General features: G+C 32.9%; 1 non-coding gene across 1 annotated transcript; it reads left to right on the top strand.

Annotated features, from left to right (window-relative positions):
- The first annotated feature begins 4,929 nt into the window (after positions 1–4,929).
- Positions 4,930–5,058, top strand: LOC116753714. The gene has a single exon (XR_004349816.1). It is a non-coding gene; the product is annotated as a small nucleolar RNA SNORA56 (small nucleolar RNA).
- Positions 5,059–5,427: the final 369 nt, after the last annotated feature.

Raw genomic sequence — 5,427 nt, 5'->3', positions numbered from 1 at the left:
GCTCCTCTGTGACCCTTCTATGAGTTTTACTTTGGCACCTCACTGCTTACAAACACTTGCCCTAGTAGATACACTTGGTAAGTGGCAGAACATGGATCCACATGAATAAGTTTGTAATTACTAACACTCCACTTATTTAATGAAGCCAAAGTGCTGAGTGCCTTAATCAAAAGGCTTTAAACTCTGAAATAGGTTGTAATATCAAAATTCAGATTATTATAATGTTTATCATATTCAAATTAAAGTCAAAAGGTGAAATCAGCCTGGGTTAGCAAAATAAACTTAAATTTAGAAGGAGAATCATTTCAGAAAGAACTTGAGTTTTAACAAAGAATTGAGTAAGTTATTAGCATTGCTTTCTGAGGACCATTTAGTTAGACAATCACTTGGTCTCACCTAAGCACAGGTCTATAGGTAAAAAGCACAGTTGTATTTCCTATATTTCACAGAACATTTTGAACATTTACATAATTTTGGATTTCAAAGCAAATCTCTCAAATTTAAACCACACTCTAGTAACACAAAAATTAAAGCCCCAATTTCATGTCAGAAACAATGCAAGAGAAAAATGGTAACAGGTGTGCATGTTACTCTGTCATTGTGGTTTCTAGCACAGCATTAAGAATCAAGTATTTTTCTTGAGTCTCTAGAGCCTATTGGTTAAGAATATTAAATTGGCTTTAGGCTACAAGGGAATCAAATCCCAAATGTTCCATTCATTTACTAGTTGTCTCTTAAAGTGCCTGAGCTTGAGTCTTTATAATCTATGCAATGAGAATATGCTCACAAAATTGTTATAGCATCAAATAAGAAAAGCCTGAAATATTTAGTATAGTTCCTAGCATAAACTAAGAACTCATAAATTGTGGTAGTAATAATAGTTGTTATTTCTAAGAGAATTATTAATCCCTTTACATTGCCCTTAACATCCAAACCCTAAATTCAGAGTATCTATTCTTAAAAGAAAATGAAAGTCACACAAGTGAAGTCAGTTTCAATCATCCATATTAATGAAAAAGGGCAGTGATGAAAAACATAATTCCCAAAGCCCTTCTACTTATGGTTGTAATGCCATACACACACACACACACACACACACACACACACACATTCATTGCCCTTTTAGAGAATTAATTACGACCTAGGTTTGTTATTTTAAACAATTATTTTAAGTAAAATTGAGTCTTTACATTAAAAATTCTACCTTAAAAATCTATTTCATATCCAAAATGGTAGGAGTGGAGTGCTCCTACTCTCCCTTTAGTAACAAATTAGGGAACACACAAAATTAAATAAAAGGCTCACAGGCATCATTCATGTCTTTGTCACTTGTGTTTCATAAAAATGTCATTTCCATTAAAATGGCATTACATAAAAAAAGGGATTTTAGCTGGGGGTAGTTTTCAGCAGATTAGCCGTCCTAATTACATTTTGCTTGGGCTAATGTTAAAATTAGTTTCTGTTCCCTAAGCACATATCAGCTGATAGTGAGAGAAGCACACTTGCAACTTTCTAGGCAATGGAAGAAACCACCTACAATTAAAGATGTGCTTAATTTAACCCACAGCAATTAGTGAATACAGACAGGTAAATGTGACTTAATGGTACTCATAACCCTTTTAAATTTTTAATGGAATTCTACACAGAAAAATACTGTAAATTAAGTATGTAAAAGGAAAATATCACAACTGGAAAAGAAAATATCTTACAGTATAAAATCATCTTTAATTATAAATGAGAAAATGTTGCTTATGGTATTATTCACCATTTTATGGACAATCAAGACAAATGATGAATTGATCTGTTTAAATAATTTAATGAAATCACATCTTGATATTTACCAGTCATTTTTGGAGGTCCAGTGCCTTAAAGTACTGTCATGACTCCTAATAGCATATATTAAATATTTACAAGGATGACAAAGCAACCATATTTTGATTCAGTTATCTAAATGAACTTTTTGAAGGTGAAGGTTAGACTGAAGATCCTTTTTTTATAAGATCAAGGATCCATACTAATATTTTATGCATGAAAAAGTACAGTAGTAGTTGATGACCAAGAAATATTGATTAGTTGACATGAGTGGCATCAATAATGAATATCTTTCTTCCTGCTCTGACTTTAGAACATCCTTTCCTAACATTTGAGTTTTCCTAAACTGGATTTTTCTGACTTCAAAATAATAAAAGTAAAATTCAGTTCAACACAACACTGATTTACAGAACACCTATTATGTGCAGAGCACTGGATGATGTAGAGCCTTGTGGAGGGAACTGAGACAAGACAGTGAAGCTGTCCATTCACCATGCCCAACCCCCCACCCCCCACCTCCCCTCCCCCACCTCCAAGGGGTTTACAATGAATTAGGGCAGTGCTTCTCAAATTGTCATATGCATGGGAATCACCCAGGATCTTGGCCTAAGGCACAGCCCTGGAATTCTGTATTTCTAACAAGTTCCCTGGTGATGTCCATACTGCTGATTAACGGACTACACTGGAGAAGCAAGGGATTTCAAGGCAAAATGAGATAGTAATTAATAAAAAACAGTGGGAGAAACTCCATGATAGACAGAAGAGGAAGAGATTGCTCCAACTAGAAAAGAAAGCAGGAGTGGGGAATTTAAAGACTAGTTCATGGGATAATTGGTATTCGTATGGATCTTGACAGCTGAGGACTATTTTAATGAACAGAGATACAAAAAGGGCAATCCAGGCATAGGGAAAAAACTAACAAAAATGTCAAGGCAGAGTGGGCAGAAAATGCAGCATGTTTAGAAGGAATACTAAATAATATGGGCAAGCAGAATGTGTAGTGCATGAGGGGAAATAAAACAAGTTCATAATTAGCAAAAAATAAATAATATGATTTGTGTTTTCATTATTTCTGTTAATAATTATACCAAGTCTATTATTGCCCTGCCACTTATAAAGTGCTTTCATATGTCATCCTCGGCATGTTCTTGTAACAACTCTGTGACATAGATTTCTGTTGCTGATGCTGTAACCCATTTATAGATGATGATTCTGAAAACACGTTAATTGTCTTCAAACAAGTTTAAGTAGTGCTGGATTCAAACTCCAAAATTAATTTTTTGCCCCACAAAGAACTGTCTCCAGGAATTATTTATAGAGTAAGAAGAAAACAACATACTTTAACTAAGAATAGCAATCCGGAAGCAAAGTACTCTTTTTTTCTAAGATCTACTTTATCACAGTGGCCAGGTAACAAGAAAACCCTTGTCTTTTTTTCTGACTTAATAGGAATTTACCTAATTTCTCACTGTTAAACATGGTATACTTGTTGGTTTGAGTCAGATTCCTTACAAGGTTAAGAAAATAGAGTTCCGTTCATAGTTTTCAAAGAATTTTGATCAGGAGTGTGTAGTGAATTTTAAAAGAACCACACATTTAATCAACATATGCCTGCCCAGATACCATCTACAAATTATAGAGCACAATCGTGAGAGATAGCCTCTCTTCAGTGAGCTGCCACATTAGTCTTAGAAAAGTATAAAAAACAGAAACACTGCTTAATTTGATTATTTTACTTAATACAGAAAAAAACTCAGTAATCTAGGTGAGGATCTTAGAAACAACCGAAAAGTCTGAATATTTTAAAGAAATTCAATTGTGTTCATTATGACTGCATGCAGTTACTCAAAGAAGCTTACAAACTTAAATTCAATTTTATAATAAGGTTAACAGACACCTGAAGAAATAATTTCAATGAATAGATGAGCTTAACTTATGAATGGCAGTTATATGTTTGTAAACTGTTATTTTGCAAGGGCCTATGGCTACTCATTATTTTGAGAATTTTGAATAATCATTAGTTTTGTTTAAACAGTTAATCTGTAATTTCAGTTGATCAGGTAAAGGTAATATTTACTAGTTACCAACACTTGACTCTCCACAAATTCTAAAAGCATAAAGAATGTGGGTTCTATAACTTTATAAGTAATACCGTTTTTGATTTCAAGGTCCTATTATTAGAGAGAAGCATGAGAATCTAATATATACAAAGAATTTTGTGTGTGAGGAGGGTGTGTGATTTTAACATGTAAAATTATTGGCTGAAATGGCAAACCTCTTTTAATAAGTACCTGCATATGAGAGAAAAAGAAAATAATTAAAACCTATATATTCCCTAAATGTAATGCATTGAAACCTAATAAAAATTAAATTAAAAATTGAAATGAATATAAATGTTTCTTTAAAAACTCTCCCTAATACAATCTTAAAAACCAAAGCTACTTTAAACAACCCAAGCTGTGAACACTCTATAGCTCTGAAAAAAACGAATTCTAATTTTCACTTTAAATTGCATGCACAGTATGATGAATATTAGTCTCTAGTGTTAAACGAAGATTAAAAATTGTCAAGTTGAACTAACATTTTCTTTTGTAGAAGTTTCTTACATTTTTCTCATTCTTTTCTTTTTTATTACCAGGCCAAAGTTCAGGAAAAAGTAAATGGCTGAAAAATGTTAAAAAGAAATATATTTAATTACGCACAAACACACACAATCTAAATCTATCTATACCAATCTATAAATATGTATAAATTATAATTGTATTAGGGAACTAAGGTTTATATAATATTTGGTACTTCTTTATATTTTTTATCGGGTTTTTTTCCCTCTTATCTTATCCTGACACCCTTATTATATACAGTTTTGAAATAAAGTATACTAAAACTAGAGAAAATAATGTGGTTATAATAGGTTCAATTTTTATATTCTTACCTCTGGTTAAATGTCCATTTATCTTGAATTTTTTTATTTAAGTGGATATTTGGGGCTTCTTTTTGAGTCTAACATCAAGTAGGCATGCCAGAATAAGTAGAATATATAAAATAATTGAAATTTAATATATTTTAAAATATTTGTTTTCACAATGATAAAATACAGAATGTAAAATAGAAAATGAGCAGTAGACAGTTATCCCTTTCTAGTCTGGCTCATGGGTCTCTAGAGGGAGTCAATCTGCAACAGTAAGTGGTGAGTTCTTCTGTCTAGCATCAGTATTTTCATGGTGGCTTTGGACTTGCCAGATATTACTTGCCAGAGAGAGGTCATGGCCAAAGCAGTAAAAGTGCCACAGGCAGTTGCTAAAGCAGTAAAAGCCCCAAATCGGAAGCAACAAAAACATCTCCAGTGTCTCCACAGTTGGTCAAGAAGGAAAAGAAAAAGGACAAGAAGACCAAAGCTCCTCTGGAGAATGTGGGCGAGCCTGGAGATAGGGACCGTGATACCAAAAAGTAGAAGAATATAAACGTGGAAGTAGTTTCTGAGTAGTGGAGACCACTTTAAGCACTGTGTCCAGCTGGGAGGAGAAATTAAAGCATTATTGAGAAAAAAAAACCAGAAAATGATTTCTCATGCCAGCACAGTTTTTAAAAGAAAAAATAACATGATTAAGACGGGTA

This window comes from Phocoena sinus, chromosome 4 (genome assembly GCF_008692025.1).
Source record: "Phocoena sinus isolate mPhoSin1 chromosome 4, mPhoSin1.pri, whole genome shotgun sequence".
In the NCBI taxonomy this organism is placed as follows: domain Eukaryota; kingdom Metazoa; phylum Chordata; class Mammalia; order Artiodactyla; family Phocoenidae; genus Phocoena; species Phocoena sinus.
This window is presented reverse-complemented; position numbering and strand designations above follow the sequence as displayed.